The sequence below is a fragment of the Arachis hypogaea genome, chromosome 5, assembly GCF_003086295.3.
Source record: "Arachis hypogaea cultivar Tifrunner chromosome 5, arahy.Tifrunner.gnm2.J5K5, whole genome shotgun sequence".
Lineage (NCBI taxonomy): Eukaryota > Viridiplantae > Streptophyta > Magnoliopsida > Fabales > Fabaceae > Arachis > Arachis hypogaea.
In genome coordinates, this window is record NC_092040.1 from 93,628,611 (window position 1) to 93,647,581 (window position 18,971).

The 18,971-nt window shown below is 39.6% G+C and overlaps 1 long non-coding RNA gene across 1 annotated transcript; it reads left to right on the plus strand.

The window, feature by feature from the left end:
• Positions 1 to 125: 125 nt before the first annotated feature.
• On the plus strand, positions 126 to 4,886 carry LOC112801986 (uncharacterized). Its single transcript, XR_011881690.1, has 5 exons — positions 126 to 498; positions 3,333 to 3,403; positions 3,641 to 3,726; positions 3,846 to 3,931; positions 4,592 to 4,886. It is a non-coding gene; the product is annotated as an uncharacterized lncRNA (long non-coding RNA).
• The last annotated feature ends 14,085 nt before the right edge of the window (positions 4,887 to 18,971 follow it).

Genomic DNA, 18,971 nt, shown 5'->3' on the forward strand with positions numbered 1-18,971 from the left:
TTTTGGGACAATACGGTCCCTCTGTTAAAAAAATCATTAAATAATTATAAAAATTAGTTTTGTGGAGGGTTTTATTTGTATTTTGTGGGGGTTTTAAAAAATAACTTAAACACAAAAATATAAATGTGCTTCAGAGGTTCATTTCACGAACACACGGACACGAGCCCTAAGCCTTTCTCCCCTGCAACAACGCACCCACCGTACCCTTTCTCCCCTTCCTAACGGCGACAGCAGGTCAGAAACGTTCAATTGCCAGTGCACTCCTCCACGTATGATGACGGCGCGCTGCTATCCTCGACAGGCGATGGTGCGGTGCTCTCCACAAGCCCTAACATAGCCACTGCAACAACTCACAGACACTTTCTCTCCTTCCTAACGGCGACAACAGTGCTCAATCACGGTGTACTCCTCCACGTACGGTGACGGCGCGGTCCTCAATCGCGAGAAACCCCTCTCCCTTCTCTTCTCCTTGTTCTTCCTCTGTTCCTCCGTTTCCAGGTATTTGAGAAAACTGATTTTGATGTTCTTTGAATTAATTCATTACAGTTTAGTTAGATTATAATTTTTTATTAGTAAATTATTTCTGTTCTCTGATTTGCTGGTTTGTGATTTTGCTGTTCTACAGATTATTATTGTTGTGTATAAAAGTTTGTTATTTGTATATAAGAGCAAATAAAAATAATAATATAGAGTGATATAGAGATTATTGAACTGAGATGCTAAAAGCCTTCGCAAACATTGTAAACAATCTTGCTGTATATGGCAACACACAAAGAATTGCTAATCAGAGAGAATATTTAGGATTAAATAGCACAGAATGTCAGAATAATTTTGAAGTTTCTTTACACAGGCGTTCATATTCTTATGGTAATTAAAATATAAAATCCATTCTATCTTGTCTTGTTTTGATAGGATATTCTCACGCTTCATCTAAATTATTATTTGGATAAAAATCATAATCAGCATTGATTTACATTATTTTTATTGTTCTATTAGACTATTACCATTATTTATTACTGCAATAGAGTACTTAAAAAAAATCAGAACCTAGTTAATGCTCTTGTCTCAATTGGATACACTCTTGATTATATGTTCTGCATTTTTTATTTTGCATTCAACTAGTTAACCAAGCTTTTTAATGAGATTTTAAGGTCAAAGAAGATGCCTGATGAGTGGAGAAAGAGCACCTTGGTACCTATCTACAAGAATAAGGGGGATATACAAAGTTGCGGAAATTATAGAGAGATTAAGCTTATGAGTCATACTATGAAGTTATGAGAAAGGGTGACAGAACGGAGGTTGAGAAAAGAGACACAAGTAACAGAGAACCAATTTGGATTTATGCCAGGCAGATCTACCACTGAAGCGATATACCTATTAAGAAGGATGATGGAGAGGTATCGTAGTAATAAAAGGGATCTACACATGGTGTTTATTGATTTGGAAAAAAGCGTATGATAGGATACAAAGGGAGGTCTTATGGAAGGTTTTAGAAAAGAAGAGAGTAAGGATCGCATATATTCGGGCAATTAAAGACATGTATGATGGGGCCACAACTAGTGTGAAGACTCAAGGTGGTGTGACAGAGGAATTCCCTATTGGTATAGGATTACACCAGGGATCATCCTTAAGTCCATACCTTTTCACATTAGTCTTAGAAGTACTCACAGAGCACATCCAAGAGCCTGTGCCATGGTGCATACTTTTTGCCGATGATATCGTCCTTATGGGAGAGTCAAGGGAAGACCTAAATAAGAAGTTGGAGTTATGGAGAGAAGCTCTAGAAGTGTATGGTCTGCGCATAAGCCGTAGCAAGACGGAATATATGGAATGTAAGTTCAGTCTGAGAAGGGAAAACTCCAATATAGAGGTGAAAATTGGAGAGAACACCCTACGAAAAGTTAAAAGTTTTAAGTATCTTGGGTGCATCATACAGGATAATGGAGAGATTGAACATGATGTAAATCATAGGATCCAAGTAGGTTGGTCAAAATGGCGGAGTGCATCTGGTTTTATATGCGACAAAAAAGTGCCTTTAAAACTTAAAGGTAAATTCTATCGCACCGCTATAAGACCGGCTATGCTGTATGGTACGGAGTGTTGGGCGGCTAAAGGGGAGCACGAACATAAGCTGAGTGTGGCAGAGATGAAGATGTTGAGATGGATGAGTGGTCATACGCGATTGGATAAAATAAGGAATGAAGATATAAGGGAGAGAGTTGGAGTAGCACCTATTGTGGAAAAGATGGTTGAATCGCGTCTCAGGTGGTTTGGACATGTGAGAAGAAGACCGATAGAACATCCAGTCAGGAGGGTGGATGAGATGGAAGATGGACAAAGGGCGAAAGGCAGAGGAAGACCTAAGAAGACCATCCATGAGGTGGTCAAACGAGATCTACATGTAAACGGTCTCTCTGTAGACATGATACATGACAGAGCACAATGGCGTCGTTTGATTCATGTAGCCGACCCCACTTAGTGGGACAAGGCTTTGTTGTTGTTGTTGTTGTTTTGTATTGACAAATTTTCTGTATACTTTTATGTGTGAAGACCATGAGATTTGAGGCTCAGTAGGGTTATGTAATTGTATGCTTGACTCATTGAAAGGAATATAATTTAGATGCCATAGTATCATTTTCTTATTGTTATGTTTCTGGAGTCGAGCAAAAAATTGAATTCATTATTTTTATTTATTTTTTGTTTAAGGGAGTACTTTACCTTTATAGATGTTAGAAAATAAGTTTATAAAACTCTGTATTTATTTGAGTTAGCTATCATGTTGTGCTTGAAAGTATCATGTTATGCTGAGGAAACTATTTTGTTGAGACACCATTTTATGTTCGAACAAGTTCTTTAATAATTTTCTTCATTAAAAGTTTAGAATTCTCTACTCTATTACTTTTTATTTCTCCTCAACTTTATTTATTTACTATAATTTTATTTGAGTTTTAGTTTTTTTTTTAATTTAATTTTTTTCCTTACCAAAATCTGAGAATTAGATGAATAATTCTAAACGAAATTGAATGAACCTTGAAAGAGATTTAGTTTATAGCGTTGTCAAACAAGGTTTATAATTCGGAGGGACAAGGTTTAATTGTTATACTTAGGAGTACTAAACCTCCTTAGGATACTACTGAAAGAAAGTTTTGGTGATCTAATTTTGCTAATTAATTCTTTTTTATTTAGTCCTCTTCTTGATGGAACTTTTCACTTGCATTTTATTCTGTTTTTGGATTTGAAGAGTCAAAGAAAGGCTTTGTACCAATATCTCCTTAGGATATTATTTTATTTATTTATTTGTGATCGCTTTGTTTTCTTTAATGATGGTTCAGGTCTTCATCCTCGGGACATTCGAAGTGTGGATCCATCTTTGTTTTCGACGAATTTGGTACCCTCTTTGCTGGTATAGTTTCTTTTGTTTGCATCCTCACTATTTAGTAATACTTTGTGGTGTATGTTTATGCAATCATTCAAGTTTCATGAAGATGTCACGGAGTGCTCTGTCCTCCATGATGTTATAATTTGTAAAGTTTACATGGCTTTGCTGCATTGTCTGCTTTTATCAAATAATCAAGGATGGTAGCCTTATAGAACTTGCCTTTTATATCAATTAATTTTCAGCTTCTTTGTCTTGAATTAGGTTCATGAGCATATGATACTTCTAAATCTGGGCTCCCTTCAAGCAATAGCAATGAAAGATTGTGTACTTATATTTGAATATAATCGGTAATGTCTTAATTCCAAATTAATACATTATGGTTACATCACTGTCATCATTTCATGGATAAAGTTATTTGAGTGGACTAAAGCCAAACTTCTGCCTCTGTTGATATTTACATGTAAAGGAGGGCAAGCTTTTCTGGAGTCATTGTTGCCCAGGTTGAACCCCAAGAACTGTAACGGAGGGCCATCAATGCCATTTGAACTCGAGGTTTGTCTAAAATTTACTACTTTCTTTTAACATACTTACATACATAGTACTGATTACTGAATAGGATAAGGAGAAAAACCAAAACTGAACGGTTGGAGAAATTTTAGAATTATAGCTCAGTAGATCTTTATGGCCATAGTTTTTGAAAAGGTAAAAATAAGTTTCGTACTATAGTGGATGTTTGTGTACACAAAGTATACAGATTGGAGAACCTAACCATTTCTTGGCTCTTCAACAGTGATTGTCTCTCCTAAGAGTTTTCTTTTGATTTCTTTTATGTTACTGAGGCATCCATTTGTGGTGACACTGTAAACAAGCGGCTGTGAACTGCCATCCATTAAACTATTAGACAAATCACATACATGGAGCCTTCCCACTAAACTATAAACAATTTACACCCCAGTACAAAATAGATGGAAATCCTCTATTTTATATCCTATAATCTTCGAGGATTTCTTAGTTTCCTTATTAGAGGGATATTTAATAAATGTATTCATATTTTTCTTAAACATGTTAATATTTTAAGAATCTGGACCAATCTCTATTGACTCATATACCGAATCATGATTAGGTATATGTGTGCTAAATTATTGTAACACTTGAGTATACTTGTTATTGTTAAGCTGATGTTTTGACTATATATTTTTTTTGTCCGTTTAGATTTGGCTACAACTTGCTTATAGTTGGATGAGGTTTTCTGAAGAGATAAAGGCGATTCTTGGCACAACAGTGAAGCACAAAGTCCTTTTGGTTTCAAATGAAAAAAACTATTTTTTTTGTTCAAGTTCATCATGAGAAAAACATGTATTTTATTTGCTTATGTTAAATTTTTATTTGACTTGGTAACGCAGCAAATATGTTCATTGGTACTTGGAACACCTTTCTATATACATGCAATATATATTATTAGCCTATTCTCCCTATATTGAATAAATTGAATTTAAATATTTAAATATTATTAGTGTGTGCTATATATCCTTCAATTGTCATTAACAAAGGTAAAAAAATATATTGCTTTAGATATAAAAAAAGAGAATCTAACAAAAACTCAATAAGGTGTTGCTTTCGGTATTAGAAAAAGACAACTGCATATAAACTTAGATAAGTGTTGCTTTAGGTCTATGAAAAAAGCAACTTAAAAAAATTTTGGATAAGTCTTGCTTTAGGTATACGAAGAAGGTAATTTAAAAAAATCTGGACAAGTGTTGCTTTAAGTATATGAAAAGACAACTTAAAAAAATCTGGACAAATGTTGCTTTATGTATTAGAAAATACAACTCGTAAAAAGTGTTGCCATAAAGTCTTGTCTAAAGCGTTGTGTTTGGGTCCTCTAAGGCAACCCTTATGAGGAGTTGCTTTTTTTGTAGAAAAGACAACGCTTTTTGAAGGTTGCCATAAAAACGGTTTCCTTTGATACACAAAAGCGTTGCCTTAGACCAAAGGTAACGGCCGTATAGCCAATCCCCAAAAAGCGTTGCGTTTTGTCGAAAAGTGTTGCCTTTGATCAAAGGCAACATTTTTCCTTATTATAGGCAACGTTTTTAAAGGGTTACTTCAGCCCGAATTTGTTGTAGTATATGTTTGCCTGTCTACAACAAGTAAACTGTGTTTCGTATGTTTTTTTATTTTTCATACAAATTGCCTTATCTGAGATAATGTAAGCATAACTTATAAGAATATTTTCAATTTTCTCTTATCGATTCCATAGTCATTTTACAAATGGTAAAGATGTATCATTTTTAATGTAAACGTTGTATTTGATTATAGGGATGGACATAGGGGCGAGTGGAGGCTCCCAGTTTTTTTTTTTAAATTAATATTAATAATTTATTAAGTATGATATAATTTTGTAAAAATATATTTAGTATTTAGTCTAGTATAAATAAAAGTCTAATTCAACTTAAATATTAATGATTTTTAATATCTAAAAAGTAAGTAATAACAATATTAAAAAAATATGAAAAAAATATTATTACTGATATTTTTTAATTAATTTTTTTTTCAAATCTCATAAAATGGATTCTTTTTCTTCTTATGATCGTCCTTTATTATTTGTTTGGTCTTAATTTTCTTTATATCAATTGCTACAACTGAAAGATCTTTTTCAGCTATGAATATTATGAAGAATAATTCAAAAACAAAATAAAAGGTGAATTTTTGCTAATTATCTTTTAATTACATTGAGAAGAAAATTGCTGAAAGATTTGACACACACAGATTCTATTATCGATGAATTTTATAATACTTACGAAGAATCAACCACTTTATTAATAAAAAGTACACACATAATTTTATACTTTAAAATATATTCTCTATCGATATATTTTTGTAATTAATTTTATATTATATAATTTTTTGCATATTTTTTTAATATTATATATGTTATTGGTTCTATGATATATAATATTTTTTAATCCATATTCCTATTTGATTATTAAATGTCTAATGTAATATTAGACTAAGATTCAAGAAGCACGTCCACTAGTGTGCAACCACACTAGTGCGCCATTCACCACCGCCAAGAAGCACGTCCACGGTCCATCGAAGATTTAAGTTGCCGCCTCGTCGCCTACTACCTCTTGTTCGTCAGTCGTCAGTCGTCACCTCCGGCCTCTCTCTTCTCTGCTCGAGTGCTCATCCCTCCATCCCTCCAGGGTCTAGCCCAGGTATGTATTTTTAATTTTTTGAAGTTATTCAGGATATTAAATTTTCAATAATTTAGTACTGATAGTTAGAATTAATTGATTATTGTAGATTGATTATGTATGTTGGTTTTTGTTTGAGATTGTTGATTGTTCACATAATCACATATGTTTGATTTCTGTTTGATTTCTGTATGTTGGCAGATGAAAACATGAATACTTCCACATATGTTTTTATGTTTAATCTCTCTTGTTTGTTGATTTATTTTTTATTTCTATTCAGTTTGTTGATTATCCATTGTTGTTAGATTGTTGATTCTTGATTATCTCTTATAGTGTTTGTTCATACCCTAGGTCGAGCTCTCCGACCCGGGATGTTCTACAGACAAAGCGACCGACCTATTCAGGACAGGACGACTCGACCTCTTCTCAAAGAGATCGGCCAAGTCACAGGAAAGCCCAATAAAGGGCCCAAATAGAGGAACACGTTCCGAATCCAAAGGCAGCCCAAGCCCGTAGAGATAAAGACGGTTCCCTTGAAGATAAGATGACATCACTCAAAAGATAAAAGATAACGATAAGACAACTAACTTATCTTATCTAAGAAGGTCATTCTACACTATTATAAATACACTGGAGCACCCAGGTATAACTCATACTCTGATTCTACTCAATACCTACTGAATACCCTTGCTAACTTAAGCATCGGAGTCCCTTGCAGGTACCCCCACCCTCCAGGGACGAAGGATCAGCACCATCGCCAAGTCGGACACAATAGCCTGACCAGTACAGAAGATCTTGTCCGAGATCGACCTATAGTTTCAGGTAACTCTCGGAACATTGGCGCCGTTGCCGGGGACCTGAAAGTCATCCTATTACCATGGTGGACGATCATGACAACGATCACACCTCTGATCTAGAAGAAAGAACTCCGCACAAAAATGCGGACTCCACACCAAAAGATACTCCCCAAATCAACAAAAAGAACTCCCCAAACGAGGGAGCCCTGGATGCATTTCAAGATCGGTTAAAACAACTTGAGGAAGACGCTCTACGTCAACGAGAGGCCGAGAAGGATCTACAAAAAGAAATAAGGCGATGCCGAGAATTAGAGAATAAACTCCTAAAACTTGAAGCCGATTTCAAGACTAAAGCCAGCCGAGCCACTCCCGAAGATAGCGCCCGCAAGGAGCAAGATCCATTCACCAAGGAGATCATGAAAACAAGAATCCCAAAATAATTTAAACTCCCAGACATGACCTTGTACGACAGCACTACGGATCCCAGCCATCATCTCAGCAACTTCATGAGCAGAATGTATCTCACCGACGCCTCAGATGCAGTTCGTTGCAAAGCCTTTTCAACTACTTTAACAAAAATAGCAATTAGATGGTTCGACAACCTCCCTCCTAGATCCATCTCGAGTTTCGACGACATGGCCAAGAAGTTCCTGGCCAGATTCTCCATCCAAAATGACAAAGCTAAACATGCATCGAGCTTACTGGGAATCAGACAAGCAGAAAGGAAAACCCTGCGTAACTACATGGAGAGATTCAACAAGACATGCCTGGATATACAAAACCTGCCAACAGAAGCTGCTATCATGGGCCTCATTAATGGCCTGCGAGAAGGGCCTTTTAGTCAATCTATATCAAAGAAGTACCCCACGTCTCTGAACGAGGTGCAAGAACGAGCGAAAAAGTACATCAATATGGAAGAAAACTCCCGATTAGGAGAGACTCAAAGGCCGGGTTCACCTCTCGGGATAAAGATAAAGATTCCAGAAAGAAAGAAGATCGCCATGGAGAGAAAATAAAAAAATACCACAATTACACCCCTTTTCGGGTGTCTCTTGTGGATGTCTACAAAGAGGTTTGCAACACAGAAAAAATACCACCAGCTCGACCACTCAAAGGCAAAAAAGGAGGAGAAAACCGGGCTGAATATTGTGAATACCATCGGATCCGCGGGCACTCCACCAATGAGTATTTTGACTTAAAAAATGTCATAGAAAAGCTCGTACGAGAAGGAAGGCTAGATCGATACCTGGCCACCCGTGATGATGAAAAAAGGAAAAGAAGAAGAGCAGAAGACGTCGGACCAACCGCGCGATCATCCCGGACGCCAGAAAGACATGTCCACATGATACACGACAGATTCACCGGGGGAGGAATCTCCAAATCATCCCGTAAAAGACATCTCAAAGACGTATACCACGTCATAGAAAAGAAGGAAACACCCGACATCCCGGCGATCACTTTTACCAGGCAAGACGCATCCGGCATCGCGTCAGGGCATGACGATCCCATGGTCATCACTATTATACTGGAAAACGCAAATCTTCACTGCACATTGATAGATCAGGGGAGCTCTGCCGATATCTTATTCAAAACCACTTTCGACAAACTCGGCTTGGAAGAAAAAGAACTCATGGCATATCCGGACAGCCTATTCGGGTTAGGAGATACCCCGGTTCAACCAATGGGATACATCCCACTCCACACAACTTTTGGAAAGAGAAGTCAGTCAAGAACACTCAAAATAGATTACATCGTAGTTGACGTAAGCTCAGCCTACAATGCCCTAATAGGTCGAGCAACGTTAAATCAACTCGGCGCAATAGTCTCGACTCCGCATCTATGCATGAAGTTCCCAACCGCAGAAGGAATAGCCACAGTAAAAGCAGATCAGAAGATGGTGCGCCGCTGTTACAACAAAAGTCTAAACCACAGAGGCAGAGGAGAAGAATTCCACACAATCGAGCTCGGTAGAGTTCGGAGGCGGGAGGAGCTCCGCCCACAACCTGTAGGAGAAATAGGGAAAATCCAGATCGGGAACACCCCGGACCAAACAACCAACATCGGCACACTCCTAAAAGGGGACATAAAAGAATCACTCATACGGTTCCTACGCGACAACGCCGACCTCTTTGCGTGGAAGGCCGCAGACATGCCAGGCATAGATCCCAAACTAATGTGCCACAAGCTAGCAGTCTACCCGGGATCTCGGCTGGTACAACAAAGGCGCAGAAAGCTAGGACCAGAACGCTCTCAAGCAGTGGAAGAACAGGTACGAGCTCTACTAGAGGCAGGATTCATAAGGGAAGTCAAATACCCGCTATGGCTTGCTAATGTCATTTTGGTAAAAAAGTCAAATGGGAAGTGGAGAATGTGCACCGACTATACCGATCTCAACAAAGCTTGCCCGAAAGATCCTTATCCGCTCCCAAACATCGATGCACTGGTAGATGCCTCCTCCGGATACAAATACCTCTCCTTTATGGATGCATACTCGAGATATAACCAAATCCCAGTGTACCCATCTGACCAAGAAAAAACCTCTTTCTTAACCCCAAAGGCAAATTACTGCTACATTGTTATGCCCTTCGGTCTCAAAAATGCGGGAGCCACCTACCAAAGATTAATGAACAAAGTTTTTTCGGATCTCATCGGAAAGATCATGGAGGTCTACGTAGACGACATGCTAGTGAAGACGCAAAACGAAGAGATGTTATTATCCGACCTGACACAAGTATTCAACACTATGAGACGACACGGCATGCGACTCAATCCCACGAAATGTACCTTCGCAGTAGAAGCTGGTAAATTCTTGGGTTTTATGATCACACAGAGAGGAATCGGGGCAAACCCAGACAAGTGCAGAGCCGTACTTGACATGAAAAGCCCGACTTGTATCAAAGGGGTACAACAACTCAACAGGCGGTTGGCAGCCTTGTCCAGACTCCTGGCGGGATCAGCAATAAGATCTCTTCCCTTCTACACCACTCTAAAGAAGGGAAAGGAGTTTGAATGGACAGTTGAATGCGAGCAAGCCTTCCAAGACTTCAAAAAATTTCTAGGACAGCCACCTATATTAAGTCGGCCACAGGAAGGAGAACCACTCATCTTGTACCTCACAGTGGGGAATCGGGCAATAGCCACAGCACTGGTCCGAGAAGACAACAGTGGGCAACAACCCATATATTTTATCAGCAAAGCGTTACAAGGGTCCGAGCAGAACTACCAGAAAATAGAAAAGTTCGCTTACGCTCTCATAATAACATCTCGACGACTTCGCCCATATTTCCAGTCTCACACCATTAAAGTTCGGACCAACCAGCCCATAAAAGAAATCTTACAGAAAATAGACTTGGTAGGCAGAATCTTGCAATGGACAGTCGAGTTGTCCGAATTCGACCTTCAATACGAAGCTCAGACGGCCATCAAATCTCAATATCTGGCCGACTTTATTGCGGAATTTACGGACACACCGGAAATCCCTGCAGAATGGAATCTATACGGACGGCTCCTCAAATAAAACGGGAAGTGGCGCAGGCGTAATAATTGAAAGCGACTAGAGGACCCAAATCGAACTCTCCCTCAAATTTGGGTTCCCTACCTCAAACAATCAAGCGGAATATGAGGCACTACTAGCTGGTTTGAAGCTGGCTAGGGAGGTTGGAGCTAAAAAACTTATCATCTTCAGCGATTCACAGGTAGTCACTTCACAAATAACAGGAAGCTACCAAGCCAAAGATCCCACTATAAAAAAATACTTGGACAAAACCAGGGAACAGCTCGGACAACTCGGAGAGTATGAGATTTGACACATACCCCAAGAACAGAATGCCCGGGCCGATGCACTCTCAAAACTAGCCAGCACCAAACCAGGAGGCAACAATAGAAGCCTCATCCAAGAAATTCTACAGAATCCATCAATCTCAGAAGAAGAAAATGTCCTAGCCATAACAGGTCGCGATCAGGGATGGATGACCCCCATAATTAATTACCTCACAACAGAAGCCCTCCCTACAGATGAGAAAGAGGCAAGGAGGTTAAAATGGGAAGCACAATACTACACCATCATAAATAATACTTTATACAAAAGAGGAATTTCAACATCATTGCTAAAATGCGTGCCGACTTCCAACACTAAGGATATCCTAGAAGAAGTACACAGTGGCATTTGTGGCAATCACCTCGGAGCGTAAGCACTCGCCAAAAAAGTACTTCGGGCAGGATTCTATTGGCCAACTCTACAAAAAGAAGCCACAGAATTCGTAAGGACATGTTCGCCATGTCAAAAGCATGCCAACTTCCACACCGCTCCACCAGAGGAACTCATGAGCGTAACCTCACCTTGGCCATTCGCAAAATGGGGACTCGATCTCCTCGGACCTTTTCCTCAAGGATCAGGACATGTCAAATTCCTCATAGTAGCAATAGACTACTTCACAAAATGGATCGAGACAGAACCCCTAGCCAATGCCACAGCTCAAAGAAGTTGGAAATTCCTATATAGAAACATCGTCACAAGGTTCGGAGTTCCATACTCCATCACTACAGATAATAGTACCCAATTCACAGACGCAGGCTTTAGAAAACTAGCGGTCGACCAGAATATAAAACAACAATTCACCTCTGTTGAGCACCCCCAAGCCAATGGGCAAGCTGAAGCTGCTAACAAAGTTATATTAGCAGGGTTAAAACGGAGATTACAGGATGCAAAGGGAGCCTGGGCTGAAGAGCTCCCGCAAGTCCTATGGGCATATCGAACGACTCCACATTCCACGACAAAAGAGTCACCTTTCCGATTAGCCTACGGAATGGAGGCAATGATCCCAGTGGAGGTCGAAGAAGGATCACCCAGAGTAATCCATTTCAGCGAAAAAGTCAATTCCCAACTTCAAAGGGAAGAGCTCGACTTACTTCCAGAAATCTGAGAAAAGCTCGAAAAAGGGAAGAGACGCTGAAACGACGAATGGCCTCTAGATACAACCGAAAAGTAATACAGCGGGCCTTTGCTGAAAACGACCTCATCCTAATTCGAAACGATATAAGAACAACTCGACCTAGAGAAGGAAAGCTGGCAGCAAACTGGAAAGGACCCTTCCGAGTCATAGAAGTACTGGGAAAGGGTTACTACAGACTTTCCGAACTCGATGGGCGAGAGCTTCCTAGATCATGGCACGCTTGCAACCTAAGAAGGTACTATAGTTAGGGATGATAAAAGATCTTGGACAAGGCACACTCTTTTTCCTGAAAAAAGATTTTTTAACGAGGTGCCCCGCCAAGACCTACAAATCACCCGACTTAGGAAATTAACTCCTCATGTATATTTGCATTTTCTTTTAATAAAATTTTTTCAGATTCTCTACAAACGCTCAAGTCGTATTATTCTGAAAATATTCATCGCCCGATTATAAAGCTACAGATCGACAAAAAGTGAAAATCGAATTCACTGTGCGATCACGATAAAAACGAGGGCTAAAAACCCAAATTCTATAAAGTCGGCAAAGATGAAAACAGAATAATGCAAGAAGTTACAGAAAGTGATCCATAGAAAGGACCTGACGAGGACCTAATAAAATGGATTGCTATAAAATAACTGAAAGACTGGCCGGCACAAAAAGTCGGACCAGGCACAAAAAGTCGAACCAGGCACAACAACCCAAGTTATAAGTAAAGCCCTGGAAAGAGGTCTGGCCAACCCTTTAAAAGAGGATTACTATAACTTCGAAGAGCCCGACATGAGGAAGTCGGACTCCTACAAAAGTTACAAAAGATAATCCCTGAAAGAGACCTGAACAAGGCCCAAGAAAGAGGATTATCAGGTAACTCGACAGGACCCGACGTGACAAAGTCGGCCCAGAAAGATAAAGTTACAAAAGATAAATCCCTGAAAGAGACCTGAACAAGGTCCAAGAAAGAGGATTATTAAGTAACTCGACAGGGCCCGACGTGACAAAGTCGGCCCGGAAAGATAAAGTTACAAAAGATAAATCCCTGAAAGAGACCTGAACAAGGTCCAAGAAAGAGGATTATCAAGTAACTCGACAGGGCCTGACGTGACAAAGTCGGCCCGGAAAGATAAAGTTACAAAAGATAAATCCCTGAAAGAGACCTGAACAAGGTCCAAGAAAGAGGATTATCAAGTAACTCGACAGGGCCCGACGTGACAAAGTCGGCCTGGAAAGATAAAATTACAAAAGATAAATCCCTGAAAGAGACATGAACAAGGTCCAAGAAAGAGGATTATCAAGTAACTCGACCAAAAAGCCAGACATGACGAAGTCGGTCCAAGATACAAAGCTACAAAGGTAATCCCTGAAAGAGACCTGAACAAAGTCCCAGAAAGAGGATTACCGAGTAATTTGACAGGAACCGACACAATAAAGCTACCCTTGGAAGAGACCTTAAGTAAGGTCCAAAAAGGAGGGCTACAAACAAACAAAAACCAAGTTCAGCGATATCAGTATTACAACAGTTTAAGATTGATGAGAGCAGCGTCAGGCCAAAGGATCAAGTTAATCATGTCAGATAAAAACTTACGAAGGTGCCAAGACGAGTGCAAAGCAGACAGGATATAAAAACTACTAAATTATGATAATAGCAAGCTTCAGAGGCCACCCAAATCAACCCAGAAAGCTCGAAAGTCACTTTGTTTTTCAAAACAAAGTTGCTAAACAAGCAACAAAAAGTATCAACAGTCAACAAAACACCATTTACAAAAAGAGTTCAAAGCCCACAAGCCGAACTATACATAAATTCATCAGGAATAATCAAAGAGAGTCCAAAGGTTGCCCAGTAGCAGCATCCCGGGGTGAAGGAGGACGAGTCTGAAGAGGCACTGCATCTACCGTCCCATCATCCCGGTTCAGGATTTGAACATCAGGATCAGACTCAGGCTGAATGACTTCAGTAGCCTGAGAAGAAGAGGGCAGCACAACGGAGACTTTGGTAGAAGGAACAGGAGGAGGCTCAACATCATCATCATCAGGGTCCTCGGGAACGATTTTGCCATCCTTCACAATATTATCCAAGCTAAACAAGGCAAGGTCAGCCTCCGGGACAATAACCCGAACCTGTTCCTTCAGGTTCTCATAAGCAGCAGTTACGCTGCCCACAAGATGACCCTGGAGCTTGGAATAATCAACCCAAACCGACTCTAGTTCATCCCGAAGATGCATCACTTCTCGGTAGGACGTGACATAGCTTTCTTTGTGCTTCAAAGCCACATCCTCAGCCAATCGCACAGAGGCCGTCAGGGCAAGAGAGCTGGCCTTCTCCCCTTCCAGCTCCTTCTTCAGTTTAGTTACCTCCGCTTCAAACTCCTCCTTGAGACCCTTCATCTGATCGAATTCTTGCTTAGCCTCCTCCATAAAAGCTTTGGTAGCATGCAGAGGTAGATTTTGGGCAGTGTGATACAAAGCAGCTCCCATATGGGCCATCTTGACACTACTCCAAGTTATAAAATCCAAGTGATGGAGGAGAGATACATCATCCATTGAAAGAGCACCATAAGGTACGATCTGCTGGTCTACAAAACCAATAGGATCAATTTTTGGGGCATCTAGATTGAAAGGTTCCACAGTTCGAGGTCTTTTTGGAGGAGGGGCGGCCGAAGAAAAAACCACAGCAGCAGTAGAAGATTGAGGGGATCCACTAAATGGGCCTGAGGTGATGGATCATTCTCCTCAGGCCAGGAGAGCTCGGCACGGATGGCTTCAAAGGAGCTTGGGAAGTTCCTCCCCCATCAGCCCAGGCCGAGATGTTTTGAGCCGCAGTAGATTTCCTCTCCTTCTTGAAGGCCTTCATTGCATCATTATTTTTAGCCATCTCTGCAAAATGAAAAACAACAATTTATCACGCCAGGAAGAAAGCAGGAGAAAAACAAGATAAACAAGATATATCAAGGCAGAACCCAAAGCAGTTCGAATAAGGGACGGATCTCCCAATGACTTTTTAGTATCCAAGTGAGGAGGTTCTCCCCAAATATCCTCCAAAACACTCACAAAGGATTGCTCGACCTCGCTCAACATCTCCCAAGTATATTGGGATACCACTACGTTCCTCTGCCACTCTAAGGGAAAGCAGGGCTCATTATTTTCATCCAGAAAGAAAGGTCGGGCTCCTTCAATAGCCCGGACCTTAAAGAAGTAGTTCTTAAAATCCCGGAAAGATTCGTCATACATGGAAAAAACCTTGTGCCGCTGGGCAGACCTAAAAGAAATCCAAGAAGCTTTCTTCTTGGTAGTCCCAGGTTTGGTCAACACAAAAAGATATAGAAAAAGAGTTTGAGAAGGTGTAATACCAAATTCTTGACAAACAAGCTAAAAAATATTGATGAAGCCCTATGAATTCGGATGGAGATGTGACGGGGATACGTTACAAGACCATAACAGGTCAGTTTCAAAAGAAGCAAAAGGAAAGGTGATGTTCATTTGGCTAAAAAAGAAGTCATAAGTATAGAAAAAGGGACGCTCCCCCTGGATCAGGACTGGGAAGCAAACTCTATCGCCAGAATCAGGTGCTACCAACTCATAATTGCCCTCCTGATCCGCGCTGCTACAGACACGATGATGCTTTCTAAGCGTCGCACAAAATTCTGAATCAACTAAAGAAACACACAGCAAGACAAGAGAGTCCAGCCAATCGGACATCCCTTCGGGAACCTCAGAAGACGCCTCAACAATATTTTCTCGGGAAGACATGGCCAACTAATCCTACAAAGCAAGAAAAAGATTGGGTTACTAAAAAGGTAAGGACATCCCAGACGAAATCAAAAGAACTCGGACAGCACATTCCAGCGCGGTACAGCAGATAAAAAAGGAAAACCCCATGACACAACCCAAGGTCCAGGGGCATCCTTTGGAGGCAATCAGGGAATAAAGATTCAGGAAAATCTACAAAACTAATGTCTCAACAGAAACCCTTTCCAAGAAAAACAAATGCAAAGAAGATCAAACGAGTCGCCAAAAGAAAAGACTACAACAGTTCAGAAATCAGCAGCAGCATACAAAGCCCTAAAGAGCCAAAACCAGGAAAATACACTCAGAGGCATATATAAGGTCAAAAGGGAAAAAGCATGCATCACAGTAACAAACCAGGCGCGATAAAATATCAAGCTTTCCAACATGCACTCAGTCAAAATCAAAGCTTCAAAATTAAACACAACACAACAGAAATAAACGGTGAAAGGAAAGCAAAACCAACATGAGAAAGGAGAAGAATACGCAAGAGGGTTGAAGAGGAGGAGGTTAGAAATCTCCGTCGAAAGCAGTTACGATCACCGAACAAACGTTGCAAGAAGAAACACCAAGAAACGTAAGTTTTCAAAAGAAAACAGAAGGAGAGGAGAAAAAGGGAAATCACAGCAAAAGCAAGTGAGGAGAAAAAGCGTTTCTTGAGAGTAAAATTCAAAAATAAAAGCCAAGAGAAACGGAGCATCAAAAACCAATTAATGGGGCATTAAAAACCCTCGCACGTTCCCAAGGCCAGGACGCTAATCCAAAAGCGCGCATTTTCAAAAGGAAGCGAAACGTTCTGCATTCAAAAAGGAACCCTACAAAGGCAAAATCGACAAAATGCTCGAGTTCGGCTTCACATGAGAAGGTTCAAAGTCCTAAAAACTAAGACTCTACCTCCAAATAAAGACCGAGCTCGAGCAGGGGCACTGTTCATACCCTGGGTCGAGCTCTCCAACCCGGGATATTTTACAGACAAAGCGACTAACCTCTTCAGGTATAACTCATACTCTGATTATACTCAATACCTGCTTAATACCCTTGCTAACTTAAGCATCAGAGTCCCTTGCAGGTACCCCCCACCCTCCGGGGACGAAGGATTAGCACCATCGCCAAGTCGGACACAATAGCCCGACCAGTACAGAAGATCTCGTCCGAGATCGACCTATAGTTTCAGGTAACCCTCGGAACAGTGTTATATATGTTGGGTGCTATTGTATATTATTCTTAGTAGTTAGTGCATTATTCTTAGTAGTTAGTGGATTTATTTTTTTTTTCAATACTTGCTTTGGAAGATTATGTTTATGACATGGAGAAAGCCTTAATCGGTTCTAACTTCTAAGCTTTATCCTGCGGATAAAGAGCTGGTAAATTCTGCAATTGATAAGGCTAGAACTCTGCTTGATGATAGTAACAAGGAGAAGAAAGAAACTGATGTGCTTGTGGAGTATCTTACTGAAGCTAAGCTTGTTTTTGAGCCCATTATAGCTAAGACTGGTTAGTTTTGTTTAAATCTTTCCTTTGTTGAATTTTTAATTTTGCTTGTGATGCAAATCTTTATGACAGAAATTATCTAAAGGAGATTGGTCATTGAGAGTTGAAATTTGAATTTCGTGGACAGATCTTGTGAACTTTGAATGTGATAAATGCTAATTCAATATCACGATTTGGTGTTGTTTATGTTCATTGAGTACTCTTTGATAGTGGGACTATGGGGGTGTGGTGATATCATTTGCTTTTCAAGTGAGAAAGCCAAAAGAAAAGAAAGTGAATTGACATCATTGACATTGAATCTATGTTATGAAATCAATGCCATTGCTTTGTTTATTGCAGTTGCAAATTTGATACTATGGAGACAGAAGAATATTAGTGTGAGAATATTATTAGTCAGAGAATCAGATGAAGGGAATTGGGAATATTGTTACTTAGTGTGGGAATATTGTTACTTATGTGGGACTGGGTTAATCGGTTCAACCAATGACCCACTGATTGAACCAATGATCCAGTGACCCAGTAGTCTGACCAGTTCGATTACCGGTTCGATTCTGACAACTATGATATTAGTTCTTGGTCATGCTTTATTTATCCTACTTCCGATTATAGATGTGATGATAATAGATTTATTTCTTTATAAGCAAATACAAAATGAGCATGACACAGTTATGTTGATTTGAAAAGTAAAACGCAACATAATTATTACAAAACCGCACAAATTCACAATCAATATCTTGACATAGGTAGCCAAATATCCATATTGCTGAAACAAAGACAACACAATCTTTGAAATATACAGTGCTAATAGTTTGCTACCAAACATCATGAACGAACTTCCGAAGTTATTTAATTTCAGAATGACTAGCAAGGAATCATTGACTAAACCCAACACTAGCTAAAGAAAATGGCATGGACATTTTTTCCCCTAAAATATACAAAGATTATGAAGTTTCATTAATCTTACCCCATATATGATGCAACTGCTAGTGTAGTGAATATAGAACTTTTCCTAATCAGAAAGTTATTATGCCACCTCAGTCTTAGTTATATCTCTAGCCAATTTATACCATCACATTCTCTACACTTATTTCAGCTACTATAAATATCAACCTCGTAACATCTTGTAGCCAACTTTTTAATGGTAATCACAATGTAGAATACTCGTTATTTTCTTTATGCTCTCTCTTTTTTTTCTCTCTGATCTTTCTTTTTCTTTTTCTAAGAACCAAGTTATTGATACCTTACATGGTATCTATCAGAACTTCGGTTCTGATCCATGAAACACTCAACTTTTTCCGCTTCGCAGAATTAGGCGAATCAAGCTTTTCAACTACAATCAGCAATTTCAATAACTTCAATAGCAAATTTTCTAGCAACA